Source organism: Alligator sinensis, unplaced genomic scaffold, assembly GCF_000455745.1.
Source record: "Alligator sinensis unplaced genomic scaffold, ASM45574v1 scaffold444_1, whole genome shotgun sequence".
NCBI classification, from domain to species: domain Eukaryota; kingdom Metazoa; phylum Chordata; order Crocodylia; family Alligatoridae; genus Alligator; species Alligator sinensis.
The window spans coordinates 2,953,264-2,965,559 of NW_005841886.1; the positions used below are offsets into that span (position 1 = coordinate 2,953,264).

The 12,296-nt window shown below is 48.2% G+C and overlaps 1 protein-coding gene and 1 pseudogene across 1 annotated transcript in view; both read right to left on the minus strand.

Annotated features, from left to right (window-relative positions):
* LOC102384751 (parathyroid hormone/parathyroid hormone-related peptide receptor-like) overlaps positions 1–12,296 on the minus strand; it is a 46,357-nt gene that overhangs the window by 19,726 nt on the left and 14,335 nt on the right. The gene's annotated exons all lie outside the window — the stretch shown is intronic.
* On the minus strand, positions 5,466–5,655 carry LOC112549263 (annotated as a pseudogene).

Below are 12,296 nucleotides of genomic sequence, written 5' to 3' on the forward strand. Positions count from 1 at the left end.
TCTGCCTCTGCACTGACAAGAAGGGAGTTCCCCAGCCTGTAGGTATGCTGCTGGTTCTTCCTCCCCAGGTACAGCACCTTGCACTTGTCAGTGTTGAAACCCATCTTGTTCTCATCTGCCCACCTTGTAACCTGTCTAGGTCCAATTGCAGCCTATTCCTCCCTTCTAGCGTGCCCACATCCCCCCACATCTTAGTGTTGTCTGCGAATTTGAACAGGATGCTTTTTACCCCCTTGTCCAAGTTGCTGATGAAGATGTTGAACAGTGCGGGTCCGAGGACCGAGCCTGGGGGACCCCGCTGCCCACATCCCTCCAGGCTGAAAATGACCCGTCCACAACCACTCTCTGGGTGCAGCCCTCCAGCCAGTTAGCGACCCATTTGACTTTGCAGGTGTCGACGCCACAGTCCCCTAGTTTTTTAATGAGAATGGGGTGAGAGACAGTGTCGAAGGCTTTCCTGAAGTCCAGAAAGACTACGTCCATTGCTACCCCTGCGTCTAAGGATTTTGTGACCTGGTCATAGAAGGCCACCAGGTTGGTCTGACAGGACCTGCCTCTAATGAACCCATGTTGGTTGCCCCTAAGCATAACCTCCCCTGCTGGCCCCTCGTGGACATGCGCCAGGATAATTCTCTCAAAAAGCTTACCCAGGATTGAGGTAAGACTAACTGGCCTATAGTTTCCTGGGTCCTCCTTCCTCCCTTTTTTGAAAATGGGAACCACATTGGCCCTATTCCAGTCCTCTGGCACCATAACAGAGCACCATGAGTGCTCGTAAAGCTGTGCCAGGGGTCCCGCAATGACCTCTGCTAATTCCCTCAGCACTCTGGGGTGAAGACTGTCAGGACCAGCTGATTTAAATATGTCCAGTCCCTCCAGAAGTTCCCTGACTAGATCCTCACTGACCCTAGGCCTGGGTGCGCCTCCCCGGGGGTCTTGGGGGGCGGGCTGGTCCGGTCCCTGCTCAGGAAAATGGAGGCAAAGAAATTGTTAAATAGGTTAGCTTTGTCTTCTGGTGCCGACCAGATTTCCTAGCGTGTCTTACAGAGGCCCCACGTTACCCAGTACCTTCTTTTTGCCCCCTATGTATTTAAAAAAGGACTTCATGTTGTCCTTGATCCGGGTAGCTAGATATGTCATATACTTGATTTTAAAAAAGCCTTCGATCTGGTATCCCATGATCATCTTTTGGCAAAACTGGCCAACTGTGGCCTCAGGTCCACCATGATCCTCTGACTGGGGAATTGGCTCTGTGGTCGGACCCAAAGAGTGGTGGTTGATGGAAGTCAATCATCATGGTGCCCTGTGACTAGTGGGGTCCCTCAAGGCTCTGTCCTTGGACCTATTTTGTTCAACCTCTTCATTAATGATGTGGACATTGGAGTCAGAAGCGGACTGGCCAAGTTCACCAATGATACCAAACTTTGGGGTAAAGCATCCACACCTGAGGACATGGGGGTAACCCAGGCTGACCTTGGAAGGCTCAGGAAATGGGCGGATGAAAACCTGATGGTGTTGAACACCGGAAAATGAAAGGTTCTCCACCTTGGGAGGAAAAACCTGCAGCATGTCTATAGGCTCAGCAGTGCTACGCTGGCTAGCACTACGGACGAGAGGGACTTGGGGGTCAGGATTGACCACAAGATGCACATGAGCCTTCAATGTGATGCTGCGGCTAGGAAAGCGAGCAAAATGCTGGCTTTGCTCCATAGATGCTTCTCAAGCAAATCCCAGGACGTCATTCTCCCCTTGTACTTGGCCTTGGTGAGGCTGCAGCTGGAGTACTGCATCCAGTTTTGGGCTCCACAATTTAAAAAGGATGTGGAGAAGCTTGAGAGAGTCCAAAGGAGAGCCATGCACATGATTAGAGGTCAGGAAAACAGGCCTTATGACGAGAGGCTGAGAGCTATGGGACTCATCAGCCTGGAAAAGCGCAGGCTCAGGGGCGATCTGATGGCCACCTATAAGTTTATAAGGGGTGTTCACCAGGACCTGGGGGAACGTTTGTTCACCAGAGCGCCCCAAGCGATGACAAGGTCGAATGGTTATAAACTCCTGCGAGACCGTTTCAGACTGGACATAAGGAAGAACTTCCTTACTGTCCAAACCCCCAAGGACTGGAATGGCCTGCCACCAGAGGTGGTTCAAGCACCTACTTTGAAACGCCTTCAAGAGAAACCTGGATGTTTTTCTTGCTGGGATCCTATGATCCTTGAAACTGCCCCTACTACAGCTGGTGGGGCTTCCACTCTCGTACTACAGGCCATCCTCAACCACCATGGCACCTTCACAAATGTGAGTGGCAGTTGGAAGGGGAGTACCCACAATGCCCATGTCTTTTGCAACACTACTCTGTCAGCCCTGGTGGAGAGCTGGCACTTCAACTGGTGCCTGGGCCAGATCTGCACCCTCATGGAGTGTGCCTTCGGCTAGCTGAAGAGGTGCTGGTGCACCCTCACCACCCACCTCAAGTTTGCTGAGGCCAACATCCCCGGGGTCATCATTGCAGCCTGTGTGCTGCATAATATCTGCAAAGCCCAGGTGGAATTCTTTCATGAGGCCTGGGTGGAGGAGGCACAGCGAGTAGAGGATGCCTGGCGCCAGAAGCACATGCTGCAGTGGCAGCAACAGTGGTGGGCACCCCACACCGAGGCCCCAGGCGAGCTGTACATTCACCAGCAGGGCCAAGGCACCGGGTATGAGATGCATTAGCCAATCACCTCCTCCTGCACTCCCTGGTGTAGTCTTCCTAGACAGCTGCCCACAGATCCCTACCCCACTGCACAACCCCAGTGTCGGAGATCAGAGCAGCCGGCCGGCAGCTGCTTTCTGACCCCCCACCACCGGAGCAGTAAAACTTTCACCTGACAGGCGGGTAGTGATGGATGGGGTGAAATTAACCAGGCACAGACGCGTGTTGGTTACAGGAGATTGTTTACTTACGTCGCCCAGATAGTGACGTGCGACGCAGGCTGAGCCTTTGTTCCATTACAGTTGCATCGATTACAGTCAAACGTATGGGTTACAGCTAAGCAATGACGGATGTGGCGCCGAAAACATGCTATTGTGCCTGCAGGGCTTTACTACGTCAAAATTAACGATGACGGGGAGTATTGACAGTTGATCAGACTGTCAATCTACTCTGGTGATGGACTCAGGTCTCTCCTCAGAGGTTTCTCCGGGGTTCTCCAACTTGGGCGGAAACTGCTAAACTATTTATAGACAGAGGTGTCTGACGGAGATACCCAATGATGAACCGTTATGTGGAATCTTTAATTTTCTGGCAAGCAGCAGTTCTTTGTGCTCTCAGGTTGCTATCAGGTTACAAGGTAGTGGGTTAGGTTTTCTGCCTGTTATGTATGAGGTTATGATGAGGGGCTTATGCTTGTTTCTTGATCAATTGCAAGGATTTATGGCAGGGCTATCCCCTTTCACCCTGACCAGTCTTAAATTTCATTTCTTGTTTGTGACGTGGGCATAAATTATATACAGCTCTCCGCCAGGATTTTGTTTCAGGAGTTTCTAGCAAGGATTTCTTTTTAACCCTTAGTTGACTACTTGAATGGTATCTCTTGCTAGTGGCATGGGCACTGATTAACTGGGTTGTGACACCCAGCACCGTGCTCACTGTGGATAGTTCTATGAAAAACAGTTTATTCCCCTCACAGAAACAGAACCCCCTCTCCTTTCCCTCCCCAACAACAGAACCTGTCCCCCCTCCCTCGCTTCCCATAGAGCCCCTCCACCATGCACCACCAACAAAACACCCTCTTCCCTGTGCTAACTATTTACATGGTTGTGTGTTCCCTCCCAGGGTGGGGGGGCCATGGGGTGGGGCTGCTTAGGGGGCAGAGCCCAGGGACAGGCACCCAGCACCCCAGCCTCTGGCTGTTCCCCCATAAGTGCGCAAACTTGCAAATGAAAGTAGCAAATTTACTCATGCTCAGTAACTGCCCAGTAGCACACATGTAGACGCTGACCAGGAGCAAATTTGCTCCCATCCAGTGTCTACACGTGCTACTGCACAGTAGCAAATTTACTCACGATTAGAGCAATTTACTGCACAGTAAGCATCTGTACATGTAAACACAAACACTTACTATTCAGTAAACTGCTCTACTACACAGAAAACTATCTTGTGTAGATGCACCCAGCATGTTGCAATCTGTATAATAACTACAGGGATTCAGAAATGGATTAAAGTAATAAAGAGATTTGAAAAACTGCAATTACCCATTGTATTAATGTTATATATACCTTTGTATTACTGTAATATTACCATTGGATTAGACTGTTACATTTTCCTATTGCCTCAAGCTGAACATATGTCTGTGTGTTTCATTGACATTGAGTTATGTATTATTAATATCTGACTTATCTGCATTCTGAATTTTAAAAAGTAGTGTTTTATTCAATATAACTTGAACAAGTAGGCTAACTTAAGTTATATTTTTAATACTATAGGCCTGCTATGAAATTTGTAGTGATATCATTTGTGAGGTTTTAGTATTATTGTTCACTAGGTTTTTTAATTACATTGTGTCTATACATACATGCTAATGTGTTAGCCATCTTGGAATCCAATATAGCTACCACCACAGAAATGATACGATTAATCTCCTTGGTTTATACAATATTAGTTTTATCATTGGAATTAATTTTCTAACCCTATTGGGGGATGAAATATTGATCAAAATGTGAATTCATGCCAATCATCTTGGATTCCAATATGGCAGTTACACATGCTACTTCCCAGATTGGCAATGTGAGTTTTCTGAGATGGGTAGATCACCTCTACCCAAAGCACACTGTGGCCATTTGTGGGAATGAGTTGTCTTTGACAACAAAATCTAGAGACCTTATTGGTCAATTTACCCTACTATAAATAACCCTAGTCCTTTCAGCTTTCCTCATAAGTCTTGCCTCCTAGCCCCTAATCATTTTTGCTGCTTTGTTCTGCACTTTTTCCAATCTGTCCATGTATTTACTTGAATAAAAGATGAGATTTTCCGCCCCCCCAGTCAGTATGGGGAAAAGAGCCCTTTGTCTTCTATTCTTATACAAGGAAACTTCATTAAATACACTGTCTATCATTAAACTGCTAATGGAAACTAGCTATGAAGCTGATTCAATGTAGCCAACACTGAGCATGACTAAAAAATATTTGGCCTCTATTGGGCAAACATACTGATGGAAACTTACCACATTTTTTTCAATTTTGTTTCCAAGGCCAAATCAGTTCTAAATGAAGGTCCATATTTTGACTGAGCAGAGCTCAGTCCTTCAAGTCTGTGTGGCACTACCACTAGCAATTATCCTATCTCTCAGACTTTTTAGTTCGGGGCCTCAGATACTCTCAAGTCCATGGCAGGTATCCTACATGCAATCCCCAAGCCCAGAGGTCTTGGAATTCAGATGTTCCCTAGTCTTGTTTGCCCTTAGCCAGAAGGCCAAAGGAGCAAGCTAGAGAGAAAGCCCAAGAGCAATCCCTCATCACCATAAATTGTGTAGCTGAGCTCCTCACAACTGGAGACATGTGTAGACTCTCGCATGGGTCAACCTGTTTGCAGTGAAAGGAACAGACCTTCACCCTCTAACTACATCTAATAATTCAAGGCTGACAAGTTCATAGTATCTCCCCTGCCAGGTAAGTATGGGAACCTACCACAAAGATAAATTAGTGCAGGCCATTTAAATAAGATATATGTAGCAAACCATTTAAATAAGGTATAAGATACATTGTAAACAGTCCCCCTTAGTGCCAACTCTTTTTCAAGTCATGGTGAACCACAACATTGAATACATTTCAACTTCTCCTTCACTCCCACAGCTAAGCCTTTCTTTCCCATTTCCAATGATTCCTGTTTCTTCACCAGCCTTAAGTGTCTGGCAAGCATCACCAAAACCCGCACGGCATAAGAGGTACCTGCCCAGCTGCCTGCCTGGTGCACCATGCCTTTCCACCTCCCTGCCAGACTCTAGCTTGGGACTTTTGACCAACCAGAATCTTGGAGTGTCCCAGCCAAATCAGGATGTATCGTCACCCTATTTACAGAATACCTGGGCTAAAGCTTGCAGCAGTTTCAAAAAAAGGTATAATATATCAATTCTGGCTGAACTAAATATATGGGCTCCTGTTGTAATTTGCCTATATGTAAACTACTATGGGTATGTTTATTACAAGCTCAGTGTTTTGAAATTTGTTCCTCACTTCCATGTGCTCAGGGAGAGCAGGGTCTCAAAGTAAGGAGGGGGAGAAGGGTCTGCAGGGAGAAGAGGTTGAGGGCAGGGGGGCAGAGGGCAAGGGGGCTACCTGACCTCCCAGATTTATTTTTCCTGCTCTAGCAGTGGGAGGGTGGGGGGCAAATCAAGGCAAACCTCCCATAATTAGATTCTATACCTGGAAAATTACTGCATATTTTTTAATTTTCCATATGTATTATCTAATTATTGGGGGTCATCTTATATGCAAGTAAATATGGTATTTCTTGACGTGTGGGGCCAAAAGTGGACCCAGTATTTCAGGTGAGGCCTCAGCAGTGCTGAATACAGTAGAAGAATCACTTCCTTTGGGCAGAGTGACCACACAGGGCTCAGACCCCTGGGCAGAGAAGGAAGGCCTGTTGACCCTTTTCAGCCTACCCAGATTTTGGGTCCAAGTCCGAGATAGAATGGAAACCCTGCTCCTGGACACCCATTCTTGGAGCACAAAGGCCACTAGTCCCTCACTGGCCTGATACAAAGGAAGATGCAAGCTGCATGCTTCTGAAGCTGTAGTAACTCACTTCTAGCCCAGGGCCAGGTGGCAGCAGAGTGGGGATTTCATAGATTTCATAAACATTAGGGGCTGGAAGGGACCTTGTGAGATCATTGAGTCCAGCCCCCCTGCCATAGGTGGGAAGTCTGTGGGGATCAAATGATCCTAGCAAGATAAACATCCAAACGTCTTTTGAATGAGTCCAGATTAGGTGCTTGCACCAACTCCAGGGGGAATCTGTTCTAGACCTTGGACACTTGGACTGTGAAGAAGTTTTTCCTTATGTTCAATCTAAATCGGCATTCTAGGAGTTTGTGGCTGTTGGACCTTGTTATTTCTTGGGGAGCTCTAGTAAACAACTGTTCTCCCAGATCCTAATGCACTCCCCTTATGTACCTATAGGCTGCCACCACATCTCCCCTGAGCCTTCTCTTCTCCAGGCTGAAGGGTCCCATGTCCCTCAGCCTCTGCTTGTAAAGTTTGCTCTCTTGGCCTTTGATCATATGGGTGGCTCTCCTCTGGACTCTCTCAAGCTTATCCACATCCCTCCTGCACTGGGGGGCCCAAAACTGGATGCAGTATGTCAGCTGCAGCATCACCAAGGTCGAGTAGAACGGGAGGATGACGTCTCTAGTTTTGCTAGAGATGCCTCGATGGATGCATGCCAGAGTTTGGTTAGCTTTGCTGGCCATGGCATTGCATTGGTGGCTCATGTTCATCTTGTGATCAATCAAGACCCCAAGTCTCTTTTGGTCATGGTGCTAGCGAGCGTAGCCCTGCCAAGCCTATAAGTATGATGCTGGTTGTTTCTCCCAAGGTGGAGCGCCCTGCACTTCTCTATGTTAAATGCAATCAAGTTTTGGTCCATCCAACTTGCAAGGGTATCCAGGCTGGTCTGTATCCCCAGCCTGTCTTCTACTGTGGCCACCTTCCCCCATAGTTTAGTGTCATACGCAAACTTTACCAGTCCGCATCTGATGCCCGAATCCAGGTAATTAATGAAGATGTTGAACACTACCAGACCAAGAACTGAGCCCTGAGGAACTCCACTGGTCACTTTGCACCATGTTGATTCTCTCCCATCAACTAGTACTCATTGGGTCCGACCCCAGAGCCAGTTCCCCAGCCGTTGGACCATGAGAGGGTTGAGGCTGCAATTCCCCAGCTTAACCATGAGGACATCATGGGAGACCAAGTCAAAGGCTTTTTTGAAATCCAGGTATATAACATCAACCTCATCTCCCTTATCAAGGCAGTGTGTCACCTGGTCATAGAAGGTGATGAGGTTAGTCAGGCAAGACCTTCCAGCGACAAAACCATGCTGGCTGGCATTCAGAAGGTTGCCTTCCGTTAGCTTGTTGCTGATGGATTCCTTGATGATTTTCTCCAGGATCTTTCTAGGGATGGACACCAGGATGATTGACCTGTAGTTCCCTGGATCTTCCTCCCTCCCTTTTTTGAAGATTGGAACCACATTGGCTCTTTTCCAGACTTCCAGCACCTCACCCAAGTGCCACAAGTTCTCAAATATCATCTCCATACGGTGTGCTATGATGTCCGCCAGCTCCTTGAAGAGTCTCAGGTACGTTCTGTCTGGGCCTGCGGACTTACGGACGTCTAGGATTTTGAAATGTTCCCTCACCTGATCAGCATCAATTATGGGCACATCTCCCAGTCCCTGGAAGTTCTGTGTTCTGTTTGACAGTGTGACTGCCTCGAGCGGGTGGAAAACGGATGCAAAGTATTTGTTTAGGAGACTGGCCTTTTTTGGGGCGTCAGATGTCAGCTGCCCCATTTTATCTTGCAGGGGTCCAACGTTGCCTTTATTCTTTTTCTGACTACCCATATATCTGAAGAAGGATTTTTTGTTGTCCTTGATTCTGATGGCTAGTCTGAGTTCAGTTTCTGCCTTGGCTTTTCTGAACTGCTTTCTGCAGGTGCGGACAAATGCCGAGTAGTCTTCCTTGGTGATGATTCACATTTTTCGTTTGGTGTAGGCTTCTCTTTTGAGTTTCAGGAGGTCCAACAGTTCCCTGTTTAGCCAAAGGAGCTTTCCTGCCCGCTGACTACATTTCGTGTGGGACAGGATGGACTGCCCTTGCACTTCTAGGATTGAGGTCTTAAGGAATAACCATTCCTCATGGACTCCCCTTCCCAAGCGGCCATGGTCTATTAGTGCCTGTCTGACCAGTCTCCTGAGTTTGTGAAAGTTCACTTTCCCAAAGTTGAGGATTTCTGTTTTACTGAGGGATTTGCCTGCCCTGTGTTGAATGGAGAAGGTGATCAGTTCGTGGTTGCTGTCACCAAGCTTCCCCTCAATCCTCAGATTGCTCACCAGATCATCCCCTTTGGCAAGAACCAGATCCATCAGAACCAGATTGTGCCTGAGAGTCAGTTGTTTCCTAGAGTTACTCTCAAGGCAGAAGAGTTAATTGCTGCCCCTCAATCCCCATTGAGACTGAGCCCTCAGTGTACCCAAAAGAGATAACTTTAAGATAATAGGGTTCAGCTACTGGTTGGATTCTTCCCTGAGACAACTCTGCCCACACCTTAGATCCTCACCATAGTCCATTATGCCTGGTTTGGGTATCAGCCTAAACCTGTTTAACATCCCTCAGGAGAAACAATAACAGCTGCTAAAAAGGTGGGTTCATGGGACACACTGGTAAGTATCTAGTTCCTCTAAGGGAACCAGCTATTTCAATGCTTCAGCCTCTCAGCTAATTAATACCAACCACCTGCACTTATATATTTTTGCAGGCTGCCTTGGGAGACAAAGGACAAAATAAGGGATTACAAGGATGTTCCTACAGGAACTTGATCTCTCCAGTCAGCCGCAGGTTCCCCAATCTCCCAGAAATTTGTCTCTTGTTGTTTTGTTGTCCTCCACTACATAGAACAAGACCTATCCTTTACTGGGTCTAAGCCATGGTCATTAGGGCTTACGCAGGAGATGAGCCATAAAGATAAGAGCCAGCCTGGAGAGAATGGAAACAGCAGCAAGAAAAGATAACAGAGCAGTCGGAGAGGAAATGAGGCTGCAACAGCTATAAACATGCCCAGGGACCCCAGGTTTGAATGGCTTGTGAAGGAGTCAAATGACCTTGGGCTGGACCTGCGGAAGGGCACACAAGCATTAGCCACTGTTTTATGTCCAGTCATTTCCCCTGCAAACTTGATAGGAAGTAGATGAAGATAGCACAGGCAGCAGCTCTGGCCTGCAGTCACAGAGCAGAGGAACACAGAGAGGCAATTACAGGACCAGTCTAAGCAGTGCACAGTAGAGTCTATGAGGAGCCCAGTGAGCCCTGTGTGGTCACTCTAATGAATCTGAGGAGGGGCACTGGTGCTTTCTTTTAACTTCTGCCTCACTCAGGGATGAGCACCCTTATGGACAGCGTGGACAATTAGCATGTGCCTGCACCACCAGCATGCCCCGTGCCACAGTACAGTTTTTCCATGGTGTACAGGGGGAGCTAACATGTAGCCCCACCCAGCCCAGGGTAATCAGAGTGAGACTGTAAATCTTAAGAACATAAGAGTTGCCATACGAGGGCAGACCACGAGTCCATCCAGCCCAGTATTCTCTATTTCAGTGTAACAGAGAGTTGATGCTAAGGGAAAGCATATTTATGCAGGGCCTGTCCAGACTGATCTGCCCCCTGCCCCTCTCCTCTTGCAGCTTCCTGCACTTAAGGGCCTAGGAAGTGCTCATTGGGAAGCTGCATCCCTAATTGTCAAGTTTAGTACTCATCGATGGATCTTTCCTGCATGAATGTGTGCAATCCCCTTTGGAATCCAGTAAAATTATAGGATCACAGAAAAGTAGAGCTGGAAGGACCTCATGAGGCCATCTGGTCTAGCCCCTGCTCAAGGCAGCATCATCCCTGACTAAACCATCCCAGCCAAGTGTCTGTTTAAACTGAGGTTGAAAATGTCCAGGTATGGAAATTCCGCTTTTCTAGATAATCTGTTCCAATGCTTGACCACCCTCATAGTCAGGAAGATCTTCCTAATCTCCCAACTAAATTTCCTAGACTGCTGTTTAAGGCTGCTGATCCTAGTCCTGTCCCCTATGACCACTAAGAATAGTCTATCTCCATTCCCTTTATAAATTGTTAGCCTCTGCAGCACCTTGCAGCAATGAGTTACTAATTCAGGGGTATCAAACTCACGTCCTGCCCTGGGCTGTATCTAGACCACCAGGCTCCTTGCAGACTGGACCCAGTCCATGGCATGGGATGGCTCAGGCAGTAGCAATTCCAGCTCCCTCCATGTGCTGCATGCCCCATAGTGGAGCTGGAGCTGCTGCCACAAAGCATGTTCAGTGCCAGGATGGCAGCTCTGGCTTTGACTCTGGCTCTAGCATGGGGCACATGATGGCAACAGCTCTGACTCTGCACACAATTACAGTAGGCCCAGCAACCAGAGAGGTAGAGTCACAGCAATGACAAAGCAGCTAGAGGGTGACTGGGGGCTGTGTCAATCACCTTCCTGCTGCTGATCGCTGTATTCTGTGGCAGGACACTCCCCCTTGGCCATTCCCCCAACTTCCAGTGGTTCTTTGGTAGTCCAGTGGGCCAGATCCAGCCCACGGGTTGCATGATTGACACCCCTGCTCTAGTTAATTATATGTTAGCTGAAAAAGAATTTCCTGTGTTTGTTTTGTTCCTGCTTTCTAATAACTTAATTGTAAGTCCAAATTTCTACTGCTATGACAGAGCAAGCAGTCAATTTCTATTTCCTTTCTCCATGCTGTTTGCAATGTTGTAGACCTTGATCAGATCCCCTTACTTGCCTTTTCTCTAAGTGGAAAAGTTCCAGCCTTCTTCATCTCTCCCTGTACAGAAGCCTCTTTCCCCTGATCTTCCTGTCTCCACATGACAAACTGCGGGCAGTGTGGCAGGTGCAGGGGCCCACCGTTGAAGCAGCCCCCCCCTCTCCCATGAATGCAGGCACAGCCCCCTGGGTCCCAGCACAGGGGCTTCTTCTAATGTAGGGGAGCAGGCTGTGGGAGGACCTGGGGAGCCAAAAGCAGTCTCCCCTCAGATCATCGGCACCAGAGGTGTAGCAGGGCATCCAGGGTGCAGATCATGGCTGTGCATTCAGCCATCACTGCAGTGTTGGCCATTTCTGTGCACCACCACAAAGGCTGCACCTGGGGGAGCTGTCCCTGCCCCCCCGCCCGAACACCTCATCCCCATTAAGTTATGCTACCGATTCCAATTAGCACCATTGAGCCTTCTGATTCTTCAAGAACTGACCCTTAGTGCCTCCTAGCTCCTGAGGCTCCTTTGAGCCCCTCTTCCCCCTGTGCAGGGAAGTCACATGAACCTGACTAAAGCCAAAGCTGTCAGCTGAGAACTGAGATGATTTCAGCTTTCATTATCCACTTCCCAGCAACTTGCCAGGGGCCACGTGAACAAGGCTCACTGTGCACTTCAGCTCTTTGTTCCTCCCTGCCCAGGCAGGGTCAGCATCTGGCTCAGACAGCCTCCTGCCTTGTCTCCTGCTGTCAAGGCGCCTCTTAAGATCATGA